At 36.2% G+C, this 20,033-nt stretch overlaps 1 protein-coding gene across 4 annotated transcripts in view; it reads left to right on the forward strand.

Moving 5' to 3' along the window:
* The window catches only part of LAMA2 (laminin subunit alpha 2), a 336,473-nt gene that overhangs the window by 99,515 nt on the left and 216,925 nt on the right, over positions 1-20,033 (forward strand). The window lies entirely within an intron of this gene.

Here is a 20,033-nt window from a genome sequence, read left to right on the forward strand (position 1 = left end):
AAGTCCAGGCACATGAATCATGGACCAATCATTTGTTCTAACTGAGGGCATGGAAAAGATTGAGAATGAGAATCTGTGGTTGAAAGAGCTAGTCAAATGTAACACCTGTAGCTGGAAATTCAGCCTTTTCAGTCACTTAAAATGATTGGAGGGAAACCCCTGTGTACCACATTCCAGCTGCATATTTTTTTTAACAATTTTTTTCCAACTGTTGCTCTGCAAATGAAATTTTAGCCTCAATATTTATCCCTCTGTTATTTTCTCTGTTCCACTTTTTAATGATTTCTTTTCTTATACATAAGTACAAAATTACTTTCTTCTGATCCCCTAGATTCAAAGCAATGTTCACATGCAAAATTGTTAATACACTTATTTTCAAGACCTTGATATAGATATATATATAGTTAGTTTATGTTCTCAAAAAATTTCCAATGCTAGTTGCAAAAACTGAAAAATTCAGCTTTCTGTAAAAATATCCTGTTGATATGCTCTAAAAAGATATAACCTTGAATCTAAGAGTCTCAGATTATCAAGAGTTATCAGATGGGAAATAATTTTCAGTGCTAGGAAAGTAAGTGTTTTGTGTTTGTAGTTGTACTTGTATCATTAGTGCTTATATCATTTGTATGGATATTTGTTCCTGTAAAATCTCACAGGAGCAGATAAAGTGATATTAAAAGAAGTAGTGCATATACATGTGCAGTATTTTTAAACTGGTTTCAACTGCGTGCTTTTTGAGGGGTGAACAGAACACGAGTTAGTAATTTATCACTTGCAAAGAAATTTTATACTGTTTCTTTGGGACAACATGTCTGCACCGAAAATATAATGTAAAATTAATTATTGCAGTAATTAATTTAATTTCCATGGTTCCATTTATTTGGTTATCCAGTTCTTTCACAGGCAGATATTGATTCCAGTAGTCTGCTGTCTTCTTGGTTAAACCAGTGAGTCTCTGTGTTCTTCACTGACTAAGCAGAGAGCTTTATTCAGCACACTGGTATATATCCATAACTGAAACATTGGCTTAAATCCTACTGAATTGGGTGGAACTTAATTCTGATCTTAAATGTGAAATTAACAATTTTTGACTGGGCCTGGTGTGCTCTATCCTTAACTTAGTAAATTACCTTCATCTGGTATGTGGTTTCTTTAAAGATAAAGATGACTTTGAAGGGAGGAATGAATCTGTTCCACTCCACTTGACAAAGGGGAGTTGTTAGATACAGGCATACTCTGTGAAAGACATGGGATAAACCCCAAGATAATCTTACCTCCCATAGGTAGTTATTAATCTGAGATGCGGCTGTAACAGAGAGAGAACAGCTTGAAATGAAAAGCCTAAATATTAACCTTTATAGTGATTGGAAGAGTATCATTACACATGAACTAATTATCTTACATTTTTAACAATACTCTTTTCGTAAATAAACCACTAGTTTCAGCTGCAGCTGTGTAGCTAAGGCTGCATTATGAAGTATGTAGAATTTACAGAGAATTGATGCAGGTTAATTAATTTTCATATTTTGTCAAACACGTAACATGAAAAATAACATTTCTACCAATATCATATTTACTTGCAGTTGTGTTGCTGGTGGTATTTGGCTCCTGGTCTTTCAGTGGAACTACATCTGCATATAATTTATCATTGTCCCAGGATAAAAATGTTGTTTTCTGAATCAGACATTGCAGTCATCTCGTAAGACTGATGGAGTTAGAAAATGTAAATAAAGTGCCTTTGCTTCAAACCCCATGCGTTTCTTAGGCACCACCATTCTGGTGTACACCCAGAAAACCCGAGAAAGTGCACAAGGAAGTGCCAATGACAAATGTACATCTGCAATACTGCCTGAAGTTAAAAGTTGGCTAAGTTGTCATAGAAAAACCAGAATATGTTCTCCTTGTGTATACTTTCAATGAATGTTTTAGTCAATGATTTGATTCATTAGCATATTTTCAGAAATGTTCATTCCAAGCCAAATATTTTTTGTCATTTAATACTATTCCTATTTGTACCAGTAATATTGTCTTGGCCATTCACAGAATTAGAACCAACAACAGCTAGAACAACAAAGCTAACAAAACAACAGCAAATTAACAAATTTCCCTTGTGATTTATCTTCAGATCTGTGTAATTAGCACGAGTTTAAGTCAAACGGAAACAAGCAATTTATAGGCCAGGGATTATTTGCAAAAAGTAATTTTATTGAATGAGTTAATGGAAAATTGCTTAATGACAATTTCCAAATGAACAAAGGTAAGAAACTTTCAAAGAAATTTCTCTAAAAGTGAAGACCTGAATGCAGAAAGATTCTTAGCATTCTGGTTTTCATACTAAGTTATCAGTGACAGCTAGAAAAACAGTGTGTCTCTATATCATACTGGCTAAGCTGTTTCACAGCATCATGGAATTGATAGGAGTGGAAGGAACCACAGTGGATCATCTGTCAGTAGTCCAAACTCTTTGCTTAAGCAGGGTCATCCTAGAGCATGTGGCACAGGATTGTGTCCAGAGAATTTTTGAGTATCTCCAGTAAGGTAGCCTCTGCAACCTCTCTGGGCAACCTGTTCTAGTGCAAAGTCACTGCACAGTGAAGAAATTCTTCTTCATGTTTGGGTAGAATCTCCTGTGCATCAGTTTCTGCCCATTGCCTCTCGTCCTGATGGTCAGCACCGCTGAGAAGAGCCTGTTTCATCCTCTTGTCACCCCCCTCTTCAGATACTTGTATATGTCAATGAGGTCCCCTCTGTGTCATCTCCTCTTGAAGATGAACAGGCTCAGTTCCTTCAGCTTCTCCTTGTAAGAGAAATGCTTCAGTGCCCAAATAAATATAAAAGGTAAAGCTTCCCAAAACAACATTTCAAAACAAAAATGAATGTTGCTCTCAGTATCCCCGTGCCAGAAAAATAAGGGAAAGAGATTAGTTCACTTAATGAGTTATTCATTACCTTTTACTGAACTGATGTTTCTTGCTTTAATAATAATTTAATTTCTTTTTTTACACTGAGTAAGAAAGACCAGTTTATGTAAGGATTAATAGTTGGTGATATGAATCTGGTATTTTCAGGTAAATAAGAATGCTTATCTTGTTTTCATCTTTACTTAGACGCTGTATAAGAATGCCATTTCTTTCTTTATTTCCTCAGATGATCATTAGTTCAAGAACTAAAAGTTAGTGGGTTACCATAGTGATTTTTGCTTCATTTTTCTTACACGGGAGCCTCTAATGTATACATCCAGTTTGCACCTTTTTTATTGAAATATTTCTTCTGCTAGACTGCAATTTGTTTCACAGCCTTCTTACCTTGATGGCTAGGTGAATGTAAGTCTCTGAATGTTAGCCTTCAATGCTGTAACTTTATTTTTTTGTGAGATGCTGAAAGATTTTCTTTGCAAATTTTTTGTTGAGTTAGCACATGTAGTATTTGTATTTTGATACATTGGAATCTTCCCTCTTGCTTGCAGTTGTTTCAAAGCTTGACCCTCGGAAAACTTCCATGTGCAACAGATGATCACTATAACATGTTAAGAAAAAACATAGTATATAACAACATAGTATATAACTATAACATGTTAGAAAAATGTATATCTTTTCATAGAAAAAGGACACATAATTTTGTAGGAAGTAAAATTGGAGGTTATACTTGGAAACATTCTTCAAACATACATGGATTTAGAGTGTTTTGTATAGGCTAGGAGAAAATAAATATTTAGGTTAAAAATAATGGTTCTGGTTTCCTTCAGTATTGAGTAATTCTTTGTGCAAGCAGACATTAAAAATCACATGCAATGAAGACAGTGGAAGAAAAGCTTAATTAATCTGAATATTTTTTTTTTGAAAGTCAATTCCTTTTACTACGAAGGCAAAAATACCCTCTCCCCTCATTCCCTCCCCCCCCCCCCCCATATTCTGCGAAACATCGAGTTTCTCTAAAATTAAGCTTTCTGAAAATTTAAAAATGGAGAGTGAGGTGGTGAATTTAATTCCCACCTTTTAAAATCTTAATTGAAATACTCAATTATCTCCCTTGTCTGTCATCACATAGAGGTATTCCGTCAAAGTTGGTTTAAAAATTTTAATTATATCTGGTGGTGCAGAAGGTATGTAAACTTTTCAAGGCAAATAAATAGTTCACTCTTTGTGGTCAGAATCTCTTGTCAGAAGATACTGCCTCAAAGGATATTTCTGTGGTTGATTAGAGTTTGGGTTATACAGTGACAATGGAGAGATGAAATCTCAGGAGTCAGTAAATATTTCCTTGTAGGGAGCAAATGAAACAGTCTTTGTCCTGTGTGAGATGCCTTTCATACATTATTTTCAGTTGCTGAGAATGCTCTACCTTGACATTTAAATACAGAAAAATTGAAGGATATTATCCCTGTATTTGAAGTAATCTGGTTGTAGAAATGAGAATGATGCCTAATTACACCATACAAAGTAGACCAAATTTCCAAAATGTTTATCTAGATTCCTCATATCAAACACAGCCCCTGGGGTTGCTTGATTCTTTACAGCTTCTTGTGAAGCAATCACTGTGACCAGATGGTTGATAAAACAATATTGGTAATGACTACTGGTTTATTATTAAGGAGGTAATTAAGGAGTTGCACATCTGCAATGTTCCATTGTAACCTGCATGGTATTTCCATATTCAAAGGTGAAAATTGGAGACTGAAAGACTTTGGCTAGAGCTGTTTGTGTGAGCAGTGGAGTCCAAGGTTCTCTCAGTCCTGGTGTCCTTTAACAAGAACATTCTATGTTCTCTATGGCTAAGGCTGAAATAGAAGACTGACAGGGAGGAGAATTATGGTGGAATTAAGTAATTTATCTCCTTCATTTTCTGCAATAAGTATTTCCATCACTGCTGTTATAGTGGTGAGAATGATACTGCAGTGAAAGTGATGGTTCAGTTCTGCTCCTTTAAATGCTTAATCTCACACGCTTCTTGTGATTGTAGCAGTGTAACTGTAAAGTAAAACAAAATAAAGTACTCTGGTAGTAAAGACAAGCCTTGTATAAGCACGTTCATTAGTCTTTATTTTCTTCATTCAAGTGGAAGTTCAAAGTGTGTACTTCCTATGTAAAGAAGAAAAATAAACAGAAGCAAGTGCCTTGACAGTATTTTTTTTTTATTTTGTTCACTTGTTGTTGTAGCACTTGAATGCTTGTACTGTGTCCCTTTTTAAATGCATGCCTCAGGTCCCTTAGAACCTCCCCAGTGTCCCAGTACTTTGCTGAGATTGCCTCAGGCCAGTGGTACTATGAACGTTGAACTCTAGTTTTTCCCAGTGCTTGCATGCAGATTTTCTCCTCTTCATACCATAGTGCTTGGCCTGTTCGGTGCAATGTCAGTGAAAAAAGAGACTTGGAAAAGGACCCTAAAGTGTATTCTTACAGCTAGATTTAGACTCTGAGAATATCAGTGCTAAGAGGACAGAAGGTCCAAATTTTGGAAGTACTCAAAATTAAAATGTATTCACTTGCAGACTAAAAATTTTGAGTTACTTGATTTTTTCTTATTTATTTATGATACAGATGCTACACCGTTTCTAAAAAAAAAATTACCTAAGAGTTTGTGAATTACAATATTGATGCTGCCTTTATAGTGCCTATTTTTAGATTGATCCTCTCAGCTACTAACATGTATTCAGTATTTTGTCTTTATTGCAAAATAATTTTCTAAATTCTGACCTCTTATTTCCCCTTGAGTAGTAGTGATAGGTGTATTTTCAAATGCATAAGATGTAGAAAAGGCATCAATGGTAAAAAGTAAAGCTAGTAATATTTTTGTCCATGCCCTCAGCTGCAATCACCCTAGGCATTTCTCATGAGTGTGTTAAATTTCCATATATTTGACTTGCATTTCTTCAGTACAGTACTTGTGTTTATGCCATACGTTGTCTTGTACCAGTATTGTGTTTCTTTATTTTTGCTGGAAAAACAAAAATGCACCATATAAAAAAAAAAAAAGTAACAATCTATTATAGATGGATAAAACTGTTCAGAAATTGAAGTGGATTCTACTTCCGGCATCACAGTTTAGACAAAGACATTAGACAGAGACTAATGAATGCAGTCTGACTCAGAATCCAAAATAGGGATCTGTGAACAGCATTTTTCAGCTTGACGTCTGAAGAGGGAGAATAACAATAATTTTAAGCAATTCTGATTTTTTTTTCCCAAACAATGAAAGGGAAATTTTTATTTTGATTGACATGAATTGTTCCATGTGATGCAAAATGAAAACATTTTATTTGGTTGTTTAATTCTCTTTTTTTCAATGCAAAGACAATGAAAACAAATTTCAGAAAACTGTGAATGGAGGACATGAGACAGTTTTTTGCACAGAATGCAAATGAAAACTTCAGCAAGTAGAGATCTTGACAGATGCAATCCTTGCATCCAAGATGTTCTGCTTCCCAGTTTTGTAGCATACCTTGAGTCAGGCTGTCTAGCTAGACACAGCTTCATTTTCTAAGAAATAATGACAGGTTTTGTCTGGACTGAAATACAGGTGTCCCATCAGTTTAGGATCTTTCTCATTCTGCTTTTCCATCTTATGATACACAGTTAGTTTTCTGTAGTGATTAGTAGTAGGGACACAGCCAACAGAGTCTGTAGGTAAATGGTGCTTTTTATTAAAAGATCTTTCCAATTAAGTCAGCAGTAATCTTCAGATCAGGTTGCCATGAATGCTCTTTGTTAATCTCATTTTATTCAGTGTTGCACCACTTCAGAGGTTGAATGGTCCCTCTTGGATTACTCATACTTTGTTCTCCCTATTGGTTTTGGTTTATATTTTCTTTGCTTCCCCTCCCATCCTCACCTTCTGGCTACAGCAGCTTCAGGAAGACTTCTGCTCAAGCCATGGTTTTGGATACTGTTTTTTTGGAAACCTTTTGTGTGATTGGTCTCAGTGAAATACTCATAACTTCTTCTTGTAAGTCTTCTTTTTCAAGCACTTTGAAAGGATGTAGATGTCTAGAAGCTTACTTGTGTATACCAAGAAGGGATAGAATATTGATTTTCTTCCAGAATTTTGGCTCATAAGCTTTCAGCAGCTCCAAAATTTCCATTTAGAATAACTTCTAAAGAAATGGTTTACGAAAATAAATGAAACAGATTAGAGGTTTGGACAAAGATTCGGTTCTGCTTAATTTTGCTGCTTTTGGGGTTTTGTCTTTTTTTTAAAATTTGGTTATTTGGCTTAGTACAAGTAAACTTGAGTATCTGATCTGAGAAAACAAGACCTTTAACAAATGACTGCCAAAGAAATGGATACATCTTAAATATTCTGTTTACACAATAGTATATTGCCTCACTAATGTAAAATTAACTTTTACTGTTTTCCTAATAGACAATGAAAGATGTGAAAAGACAAAGTAAACATTTGACATATGTGCTCAGTATCGTAGGAAACATAGAAAAACACAGAATTTACTTTGAGACGGTTTTAAATTATTTTACTATGTACGATGAGAATTGTCTGAAATAATTTATTCAAAACTTCTACAGCTGATTTTGCAAGTCGATGATTTCATAATTACAGTATAGAAATATTCATTGCTAATTTTTGCCTAAGAAAGAAGAAACTTAAGTAGTATTTTCAAGTTGATAGTTCATGCTCGAGTATTTAATACAACATTTAATACAACAGAAAAAAATAATGGCTATAAAATATGAAATGTACTTCTAAATTATGCTGCAAAGAGGGAAAAATGTGGAAAGCTGAGTATAAATAGTATTGCAGTCTCCCATTGTTGTGAAAACAAGAGACAGGATATTTACTGGTACATCTGTGTGAGCCAACTTGGAATGAAAGTTTCTTTTGTGTAGTTAGACAGTCCACTTTTCTATCTTGGCGCATCTTCTCTCATTGAGCAGAAACTGATGTTGTAATTTCTACCATTTCTTGAAAAAAAAACCTGATAAATGGTCTAAACCATAATAATGAGAAAGTAATGAAGTTTCAGAATGCAAAAAACATTCCATACAGTGCAGTCTTTCAGTTTGAAGTTAAATTGATTAAATGATGTACCTTTTCTCTTTAGCACCATAGTTTATTGACCACAATGCTTACTGAAATGAGATGTGTTACAGGTCAATGTGTAGATCTGTGGCAAATTTTTTTCATTTTAAAAGGAGTCATGCCTGTAAATGTAGTTTATAACTCAGCATTCTCTTTCAGCATTCCTAAGGGAACTAGTATGCTTAACTGTTTTTATTTAGTTGAATGATCCAAATTTCTCTTGTAGGGTCTGGTAGCAGATTTTTGGACAGTAATAGATCTCATTCTGACAGCAGAACAAGAGTAGTGGGTATTTGGTGAAGGCTTTTTGTGTTCTGTTTGATTAGAGGACCTGAAGATCATTGTGGGTAGTAGTATTTTTTGGGGTTTTTTTTTATTATTTATTTTTTTAAATTAGTTGATACCATGGAAAATTATTGGGCAAAAAAATAAGCTTAATTGTCAAAAATTTTTGTTTCTTTTTAAAGGAGAAATTCATTAAAATATAGGTGGACTACAGGAAGGAGTAACTTTAATCACTAAAACCTCATTGAAGCAGGGAGATATGAAAATGTCAGCCTGAGGCCAAATGTAGGTATGTTTTCATGTCCGTGCAAAGGAATTGTATAAGAAAGAAAATAAAAACCAAACAGAGTAGTTTACCTGGAATTTTCAATTTAAATGGTAAATGTCACAGAAATTCGATAAAAGCAAAGTTAGTCAAATAAACACTGTGGACCAAAATGGACAGATTACTCAAAATTCATATTTTTCAAAAATCAAATTATTTGATTGAGGTCTGGAGCCAAGAACATTTGAATGAGGACAGCAGAGAGACAATGCGGGTAAGTAGACAGATTGTCTCAGCAAACAATTCTCTGTCAAAGAAAACTGACATATTTTATCATATATCGTATGATAAAATATATTGTTCCTGAGGAAGTGTAGGAAAAGTTAGGACTGCAGTACTATTTAATCAAGATAGTGAGACTACGTAAGGAGTCTCTGAAGCCAAAAATAAAGGCAAAAATCTGACTACAATGAAAAAGTAAACTATTTTTAGCTTCCCATTGGCTGGGTAACTGTCACAAAGGCTGATTTTTAAATCCCTTTGAATGTTCTTTCAAGGAACAACATAATGGTACAACTAAGAATATGGGATGCAACTCAAAATATTCTGAGAAAAGGTGCAAGGAAGGATGTCTCAAAATACTGTTATTTAAAGACTGTTCTGTAAAATGGCAGTAATATTCTCACTATTTAATATTAAGGAATTTTTGAAAGAGAGTAAAAAATGATAAAATAATCTCTGAGGGTCGAAATATATTTTTATGTTTTCTTTTTAATATGTAGAAGTTTATGCATGCTATTTGCAAAAAATAATAGATTTAGAGTATCCAAAAAGGTAGCAGCATAAAATACCTGAGTACTAACAGGCATTAGAAACTGAAAGACATCATAAAAAAGCAAGGAAAATATGAAATTTGCAAATTGATATGAAATTGCAGTAAGGCAAATGAAGAGTCAAGAACCAAACTTCTGCCCTTTCCTACCAAAAAAATCTCTGTGCTGGAGGCCTAAAAGATCCAAAGAGAAGGAGCATTTTCAAGCACATCAGAGTAATAAAGCTGATAGCCAAGTGAGATATGATAGGAGTGCCAAGGACAGCAAATCCATGACAGGTGGTCTCTGTGGCTTGAGCTTCCTGCTGAGGTACATAACAAAGTAGCCACAGTAGAGCTTTTCTTTGTTTTAGAAGTTGGAGGATCTTCTGAAGGAAAAACAGATCCAAAAGAACAGTTTAAAGGCCTTGGCATGTTTGTTCCCCAGCTTTTACTGCTGATCACGTTGTGGGGGATATGCTGTGGTCAGCTGGGTCAGCTGTCCCCGCTGTGTCCCCCTCTTGACCTCCTAAGCACCCCCATGCTCCTCACCGAGGGAGGCAGGGTGAGAAGCTAAAAAGGTCTTGGTGCTGTGTGAGCGCTGCTCGGCAGTAGCTGGAATATCTCTGTGTTATCAACGCTGTTTTCGTCACAGATCCAAAGCACAGCCACACACTGTGGTAATAAACCGATACTGTGAAGAAAATTAACTCTGTCCCAGCCAAAACCGGCACACTAGTTGACTATATAAATAATTTTGTATCATGTAACATAACTGAAATCTGAAAAATCCAGACATTAGAGAGTCTGACAAAACCCTGCCAAGTGTAGTTTTTTGTAATTAAAGTAAGCACTACTATTTTTGTAACTTTCCAACAATTAATCATGATGGGAGCAAAGAGCAAAAAGCACATTTCATGCACATAATTCTTTAATCTCCTGTGTTTTACAGAAGATTCTGATGACATTCCTTGCCTGGACTGTTCGTTCTGTGCTACTCATAAATGGATTTTTTCCCTCCCCTGACTTTTCTTCTAGTAGCTTTGTAAAATATCTCTGAAGTCTGAATAGGTCAAGTTCACAATTGGAGAGGCATCAAAGTTTGTTGTGTTCTACAATTGAATGTCCTATTTGTTCTTTCTTTTTAAATCATTAGAAATGGTTTTAAAGGAAATGAATGCTTACCATTCACAGGGATTCCATCTGGTTTTCAAAAGCATTCATCAGTTTATGTTCCAAATGACATGACACAGGTTTTGCTAGAACTTTGAGTCCAACACTATACAGTAGCTGTAATGAACTTTTCCACACATGGATTTCCATCACAAAAAAACCCAAAATAGTTTTGTTCAAATTGCTCCAGTCTAAAATTCTTCAGAGTTGTGGTTAAAAAGAGGAATGTTGCATCAATGTAAAGCATATTACCACAGTTTATTTAATGATAGCATTCAGGAGCAGATGTACTTGTTTACTGTTTGAACAGCTTAAATCTTCACATTCTCCCTCTTTTACATCAGCAGTTGTTTTTGGCAGCCATTTGCAACTGCTTACAGCTGTTAAAAGTTCCTGTGGATTTTCTTTCTACTGGTCACAATGCTGTACTGGCAATAATTTGTCTGTAATTCCATGGTCTGTCTCATTCAGGAGGAAAAATATAGTGTGAAGTGCCATGAGTTTTTCAGATATTCATACAATTAATAAGGGAAACCATAAAATCGTGGTAGGAAAGTGGGGATGGGTGTTGTTTGGGTGAGTTTTTTTAATATTGTTTGGTTTGGCATACTTAGGAGCCTTTTAGTTAAATCTGAGGATCAGAATGCTTTTATTACAATTATAACATTATAATGTCCAAGAAAACTTACAAGTTACAAAACTTTCCCTTTTTTCTTTTTTTGAAATTACTTGTCTCATTTATGATCATTGTCCAAGAAGAGGTGTACTACTTTGAAAACTAGTAAAGAAAAAATACACTTTTTGTGTAATGTTAACTCACTTCAGTGCTTCCTTAAAAAAATAGCATACTTTGGATTTTAATGTTGTGCTTTTTGAGTGATTTTGGAGAATGTGTTTAACAGACCACTGCATTTCATCCTTTAAGCAGAGAGGTGATCATGTTTAACTCACTGGTGCCTAGGTATTTCACCTCTGCTTGATTAAAACTCGGACTAACATAATTTTCCTAACTGGTTTGCAGCTAGAGTTGCCATTGGCATCAGTACAAAATAACTTCTTGCTGCCTTAGGAGAAGAAGTCTCACTTCTGAGTACACCTAGAAGAGCCAATAGAGCAGAAACCATCATGGTTGTGTGCAGTATTCCAGGCCTTGCATCTTGTCTGAGTCCCTCATAGACTGTGGTAGGCATAACTGTTGCTGAAACTCAACAATATTTCCACTTATGTAAGACGGTTACAACAAGAAAATAAAAGCTTGAAATTATCTAAATACACTTCCAAGGTAATCAAATTTCTTATTATTCTGTGATTTATTAATAACTATTGCTCTGACAATGAGCAGTCTGTTTACAAGTATGCTAGGTGATGTCTTTGACAAATTGCTTTTTGTCTAAAAATGACAAGCAGGAGAATTTTAGGAGCCATAAAAAAGCAGTGGCTTGAATAGGCAAGTGAAATTGGAAAGAGAAAAATGACAAAAGCAAGTTAATCAAAACTGAAGCAATGAAGCCCTATTTAGCTTAAGCTGTAGGGTATAGTTGTCAATGACACAATACTATTTGCTTAACAGTTTGTTAAACTGACATTTGCCTGTATTCTTAGGGGGAATGAATTAGTTGAGATACAACTGACATGCATAGCCCTTGACATTTTAATGCAAGTTTAAGCATTGCATTTCAAGCAGCTCTTGTAATCATTAGTGAGGCACAGAAGGGAGCTGTGCTTTCACTTACCACTTACTTAAACCACTAATTTATTAAGATAGTGAGATGTTTATTAGAAATATAGCAAAATTTGCCAAATATGCCATTTCTTATACACAATTATTATAAATATGTATTTATGAAGAAAAATTGAATGCTGAGTTGTGGCATATGCTTCCATCTACTATTCTAGTTGTGAAATCAACTCTAATGATATGTTAGGTCTTGCACTAAGAAAACTCACAGAAATTTTGTCTTTAGGGATTAAATATAAGATACCAAGAGATTAATTAATCAGCAGTAATTTTCTGTCTACTGCAAATGAGCTATTTGCAACAGATAATTAAAAGCAGTATTGGGTAGGAGAATTATGAGAGCTACTGAATCACCTGTTGAAAAATTTATTTTCAGCATTGTTCATCTTCATATTAATGTGCTTGCATAACTTGAGAATGTAAATCATGGGGTACTTTTCCCATTAGATCATTTTAATGCTGGCATTTTTGTCTTCTCCACTCCCATTATCAACTTGCGAGACCTTTTGTGCAGGACAGGAACTTTTCTTTCCTGTATGCTGCTGTCAGAGATTAGAATTTAGTGAGACACTGACCTTTCTTGGCAATAGTTTAGGGTCAGACCACTGCCTTACACAGAGCACCAAGGCTGAAGCCCAGATCCTTGATATGGTGTACAAAATAAACTACTGAGTACTTGAACAAAGGAAGTTCTTTACCACTGCTAGCCAAAAATTATTGTAGGATGATGTTCCCATTCCATCCTTGTAACAAATTACACTAAGTAGATTTCTCTTTCTATGAAAGAATTAAGTCTTCCAGTTTATCATCAGTGAAAAGCATATTGGTTAGTGGTGCTGTTTTCTTGCAAAGAAAGTGAGCAAAAAAACTCCATGCCACACAGCCACACAGCTGGGGTTTTTTATATCCTACAAACAGCTTGAGATTGATTGCACTCAAATTGCTTGGCAAAGTAATGGGCTTCAAATACCAAAGCTCTAAGTAGAAAAATACAGCACTTGGATTCATATATGAGTATTTTAAATTTGTATGAGAGCATGGTACATACTTAAAATTCTTAAAAACTTTGTTAAAATGTGTTAATTTTAAGTTACTCAGCCGTTGATAATATACATTATGCCAAATGGCAGCATTTTTACTGTTGCATTAACAACAGAGGCAGCTAACATGATGCATGTTTGCATATCAGCTCATGCCAGAAACACGCACAGAAGGAGGGGTGGAAAGAGTGGTTTTGGGTGCTCAGCCATGGTGGTGAGACACAGTCTGGGCACAGTCCTCAGTACTGGCTGCCACAGCTGCCCCTGTACAGCAGAGCCATCAGTTCAGGCTGAGTTCCAGAGCCAGAATGCAGATTTTAACCTCTGAGACTTCAAGAACTGTCTGGGACCTTGCTGAAGTTGAGGGAGAGAGTGTCCTTGCCTTCAGAATGGGTGATGTGTTTGGGTATTTGTGTCACCAAGTAGAGGACTGCAGAGGGATGTCAGTAGACATCCAGTAGACTGTACAGCATCAGAGTGACAAGAGTGAGTAACTCAATTTTATTGTGGCTTCACTCTGCAGCCTGAAGCCACCACTATACAAAAAAAAGAGAGACAGGCAGAGTCTGTGCCTGTTGGTCCAGAAATGGAGACTCCGATGAGGGTGAAGACTACAAACTGGTGACTTCAGACACCAAGAGAGGGGTCCCTTCTTTGCCTGCAGATGGGCAGCTACATGACAATTCAGTGCCCGGTAGCACGCAGTGGGTTGAGAGCTCTGTTCAATGAGATGTGAGCCAGCTGTGCCTACATAACCCAGGTGCACTGGGAGGAAGCTTAGGGAGAGTAGGGGTGTACAGAAGCCAGCAGGGTGCCCTTGCAGGCAGTGAAAGCCAAGAGTATCCTGGGCTCCATTAGTCAGTCACCAGCAGGTTGAGGGAGGTGATGAGAGTGCAGCTGAAGAGCTGAGTCCTGTTCTGGGCTCCTCAGTAACAGATAGACAGGGACATGTTGGAACAAGTCCAGCAAAAGTTTGGGAAGACAAGGACTTGGAGAGTCAGTCCTGTAAGTAGAGGCTGAGAGGGCAGGATTTGCTTAGACTTGAGAAATCCCAGGGAGATTTTGTTAACATTTAAAAAGTATTTGGTGGGGTGCAGGGTAATAATTTTCTTTATTCTGAAGACTATTACAAGTCTAAACAAGTCCTTGTTTATCGGTATATGAGACTTGTCTACTGCCAAAAATAGCAACAAGTTTCTTAAGCTGTCTGTCACTTCTTCCTTGGCAGAAACCCAATGAAATGTGTTGTGAAATTCTAGTGGTAGGTCTCACCATCACCTGTCTGGAGCACACTGCGGGCCCTTTCAGGTGTTTTTGTTACAGAAACTAGGATTGGATGGATCCTAGTGTTGCCCAGTATCCAGACCCAGCAGCTGAGAAATGTTACCTTTATAATTAATACCAGCCTTTAAAGGGTGTTGAAAAAATGTGATACTATAGGCATGACAGAAAAAAAGGAGCTGTTTAGGAATGACTGACTTATAGAGGAGAGGCACTATAGATTTAATAACATAAGAAAGTCAGCAGAAATAAAATGGTGTATGAGATCTCTGTGAACTAAATTTCAGCACCTAAACTGGGACAGCAATGCTTTAATGTTGTATCAGCAACTGCCCAGACGTGTGGAACTGAGCTGTTCTTGCTGAAGGAAGGCTAAGAGTGTAATATCAACCTTCTACAACCCTTTGGCAGGCTCTCTAGCTGTCACAATAAAATGCAGTGCAAGAGTATTTCTTAAAAAACTGAATGTCCTCCATGCAGATAGTAAAGGAACACATGGTTTAGTTGAAAACAGAATATAAATCCTGGTCTGATTAATTAACTGTCAAGTAATTACGTAATTACACACACATTCAATGCTACATTTTAGAATAGTCCCAGAAATCATACATTATGTTTAAAGCATAAACCAAGGAAATAAAACAGATATCAAAATTAACTGGTTTTATTTGTAAATGGGCATCATATCTTTTCCTGCAAATAAGACAAAGAGGTAAGAAAATAAGTTCCAGCAAATGAAATGTTAAACTGCAGTAAAGATGTGAAAAAGTTTCTGAGTGACTGAGTTGAAACAAACCTTTTTTCAGACACATCAGATTCAGGAAGTCTGCCAGAGATTTGGTGGGCTGAGAGATGATCAAAGAGCATTCAAGAAAGATAAGGTCATTGCTGAAAAACTAAATTAATTAATTCGAATAATTTTTTTTCTATAGAGACTGTCAGGAGGGTTTCTGCACTGGAAATGTTATTTACAGGAGAGGAGTTGGAGAAACAGTTGCAAACTAGGTTGTTAACTGAAGAGGTGCAGAAAAAATTGATAAATTGAATAGGGAAAAGGAACTCAAGGCTAAAATAAGTGAATTATAACAGTTGTTATTTAACTCCTCACTGTCAGGTAATCTCTGTAACCGAGGAGCATCAAATGAAACACTATTTTTTTAGTAGCATTCCTTAGTCATCCGAGGAAACTACAGATCTGGAAGCCTGATACCCATGCAAAGCTAATTAGTAAGTAAAGAAATGAAATGAAGAATAGAGCTGGTAGAAAGATACATTTCTTTGTTCCAATTTCAGAACTGGAAGTACTAAGAGAGCATAGTATGTGTCAGATCTAAAATTGCAAAGGAAGGATCTCTTTCCCTACACATAAATGAGATGAGAAAATCCTAATTAAGTGATGGTGAAGATATTGAAAGGTGACTTGGATTTAGGGTGAGACTGAAACTGAAATCTTTTGAGGCTTACCAGATGTAACTACCTACTACTAGATAGAAACTACCTATAGCTTAGCAAATCCCTGAGGAAGTATTATGTATGCTTGCCTTCATCTTACTATTAGCATACTGGCTTGGATGCTGTACGGGGCAGACTGCCAAGCTGGATAGGTCTTTAGGTTCTGGCATGGTCCAGGGATTCTAATGTACTCGAGATGCCCTTTGAATATATTTGGTAGTGTCCCTGTTGTTCAACAATCTTGTAGGCAATCTAAAAAATCAGAAAACTGTGTAATAGCAGCATTTGTTGTTAATATGAAATTTAAGATAATTTGTTCTATTAGCAGCTTATGATACTACATGAAATGTACTGTATGAAAATGAGTGTTGCTAAAAGCAAAGTAATATATGTATGAAGTAAAAAGAATTATGCATGAATGCTGATGGGCTAGTCTTAGACTAAATTATCTTCAGAGCAGAGAACTTGTAATATCCTCCACAGTTCTCAGATAAGAAAAAGTTGATTTATCATCATACTGAATTTTAAAAATTAAAAGATGTTGACTGCTCACAATTTTCTCAAATGAAAAATTAGAATACTTTCAATTAAATAATTATGAGTTCCAGGTTTAGAAGGAAAAAGAAAACAATCAAACAAAGAATAACCCTGCCAGAAACAGTTACTTTTGTTGGGGTTTTGTTGTTTGTTTTTTTTTTTTAAGAAGAAAATTTTCTTGGTTGAAAAAGGGAGTAGAGCTATAAATACAGAAAAGGGGAACTGTTAGACATTAAATGCTATGAGTCAGATTCATGCTGTAGCTCAGGAAGCCCTTAGACTGATTAGTCAGAGGAAGTGATCATATTGTATTAGAGGGATGAGTGTCTAAATGCTCTGTTTCTTATAGTCCTTCATAACCATTTTCTTCTGGCCTAAATTCCTAACATTTAGGAATTTAGAGATTCCTAAAGATTCCATTTGTTGGAATATGGTGATGGACAAATGCCTCATTAAGGAAAAGTTTTCTTTAGTTTTCTTAAATTGAAATCTGAGTATCTTCCATTTAGAATCCAAGATTATGATTATTTCTTCGGTCTTGGAAATGGTAAATAAAAACCTGAACAGAATTTGACATTGTGCTGTCATGGGGACTTGGATTATCCAAGTTGCAGCAGCCCAGTGAGTAGATTAAAGTATTAATATTTTCCTGGAAGACTCAGCTTTGGATCTTTGCTCTGCTGCAGAACCGTGGAGTGTGCGCAGGCCATCAGCACCGTAGCTGATGTGTGGAAGGGGGCTAATCTTCACAGGAGCTATACGGGAAGCACTGTGATGATCTTATATGGCGCAGTGGTAGGTGCTTAGTGAGGATTGTGTTCACTGGGACACTTTTCAAGTCCAATTCAAAAATACTTGGAGGCAGGGACCACGTTAGAGTCTTGATTGAGAACACACTGTCCTGGGAACAGTGTCTTACAAACAGGTGCAAGATAGTGGAGGGAGATGAAGAGAGTAAGTGTGCTCTGGAAAAACTCAGTGATGTCTCATTGGGAGAGTCATATTGAAAATATTGTAAATCTAAACCTATTTAAACTTCTTTAAATTAAGATTCTTACTTTTTTTTTTTCTGATTAATGACAGATGTTTCTAAAGTATTCTTAATTTCTTCCTTATTTTCTTTTCAAGGAATAGGAACAACTTGGTTGGACAGTTTTCAAGTTGATTCTAAATATTTCTAGGAAGAAATGAATGATTTCATCACAGATGTTTATAGGAGGAGAAAATTTCGAGTAATTATTTTTATCAGTGTAAAATTTTCATATTCATTTTGATAAAACTATCCAGTTTTGAATTTTCTAGTTGTGGTTTCATTTTGCTGTACATACTTAAGCAGTTGCAATATTTCATGCAGGACATAGCTGCATTTCAATAATTATGTGAACTTAATTGTTTGTTGTTTTAAATGAAATTGTAAAACATTTAAAGACAAAGCTTAAAGATAACATAAATGGAAATCATCATCTTACTAGATTAGCCTTGCCAAATAGCTGAACGAACTACTGGAAGATAGATTCTTTCAAAAATAGGGTCTATTTTAAAATTAATTCCTCTAGTTTTATTTTTAAGACCAAATTTGTTGTTTTTAAAATAATCAAAAGGTGTGACTGCTGATTGTCAACTGTGTCATTTGTGGTCAAGCTGTGTCTGTGATTAATACTTCTAACTCTCTGTGGGCACCTTCTTTCTTTGATATGTGATTTCACCTACATCTTTCTCCCCCCACCCCCAAAAACTTTATCTCTTTGAATAGATACTCAGATTGCCATGCTGCTTATCACCATGATGCTGTTGTTCTATCAGATTGAGCAAGGCACTACTTTAGATTTATTTCTTCTTTATCTCTGGAATATCAAAGTTCAGTGTTTAGTATTCTATTGCTTTAAACCATAACCCATGTATGTTTTCTGGCTGTATAAAAAAAAATCTCTTGGATCCTGTTTTAAAGGAAGACAGTGATGGTGTGAAAAAATACTCTGAATAAGTATGTTTCCTTGCTCACAAGTAAATATTATGCAAAAAAATCTTCAGGCATGTGTTTTTGCTAAAATTCTCCTTCTTTTGGAAAGATCTGTCAATTTCCACTTGACTTGTTGCCACCTTCTTTAGGCGTCTTTTGAAGTTTTCTCTCCACACATGTTCTCTCTCTTTTCACCAGGGACTTGAGTAGTTCTCTGGTCATCTGCTTTTGTCCTATTTGCCAGACATTTCTCATTCAGGACCTCCTCCTTGCTTCCTCTGGGGTTTTTATTATAACCTTTTGTTTGCACCATGTCTTTTTCATAGCATTTTATTTGGTTTGTTTCCAGCTGTGTCCTTTAGTTACTTGTAGTCAGGAGCAGAACTGAGTCAGAGCTCAGTGGCTGTCCTGGTATGATCTGAGTAGGAGGTAGTGATATCACCTGTTCCTGGACATAACATGTGGCAGAAACACAGAGGTGCTGATTCATACACAGGCAAGATATACTTGATGGCTGCTCCTGGCAGAGTGGTTCCCAGTGATTTGGTGGAGCAGAATGCTGGACATGATGAGGTTTAGGATTTCTCTCTTAGTAGTAAAAATCACAGTATCACAGAATTGTTAGGGTTGGAAGGGACCTCTGAAGAGCATCTAGTCCAAGCCCCCTGCCAAAGCAGTCGCACAGAGCAGGTTACACAGAAATACATCCAGGTGGATTTTAAATGTCTCCAGAGAGGGAGAGTCCATGACCTCCCTGAGCAGCCTGTGCTGGTGCTCTGCCACTGTCAATGTAAAGAAGTTCTTCCTCAATACTGAGATGAAACTTCCTGTGTTTAGAGACATTGCTCCATTGATCCTGACACCACTGAAATGAGTCTGGCATCATCTTTTTGACACCTGCCTTTGAGATAAATAAGTGAGTTGGTAGTATCACATAGGCAATGCAAGACAGCAGTTGTTCAGTGAGTCTATCCAGCACCTCCAAAAACTCCAGGAAACAAGAGCTGCTGCTTTCCTGGGAGCAGTAGATTTACAGTCTCTTTCCTCAGTGTGAGGCAGCCACTGCTGAGTGAGTGCCAGCTGGTGTTTGGAGTGCAGCTGTTTGCCTAAACCAGCAGCGAAATGACCATGTTCAATGATAGGAAATGGCTGTGTGGCCTGACCGCTCACTCAGAGCGCTGAGGTATGAGGTGACACATGTTCATTGCAAAGAATAAATAATTCACTCATTCATTCCAATGTTCTGCACATTTGGCTTAGCATCTGAACATTCTTTCAGTGTACCAGCCTGTAATAAAAATGCCCCAATTAAAATTTAGCACTTGAGGATACAGGAAAATTAATGGTTTCTTTCCTCTCTCCCTCTAGGTGCTCATTAACAGTATTTTCCTATACTTGACATGCTTCTTCTTGTAGGCCTTTTCCAAGAACTGTTCTGTAGCAGCCCATCTGCTTTATTT

This window comes from Cyanistes caeruleus, chromosome 2, assembly GCF_971803275.1.
Source record: "Cyanistes caeruleus chromosome 2, bCyaCae1.hap1.1, whole genome shotgun sequence".
Classification (NCBI taxonomy): Eukaryota; Metazoa; Chordata; class Aves; order Passeriformes; family Paridae; genus Cyanistes; species Cyanistes caeruleus.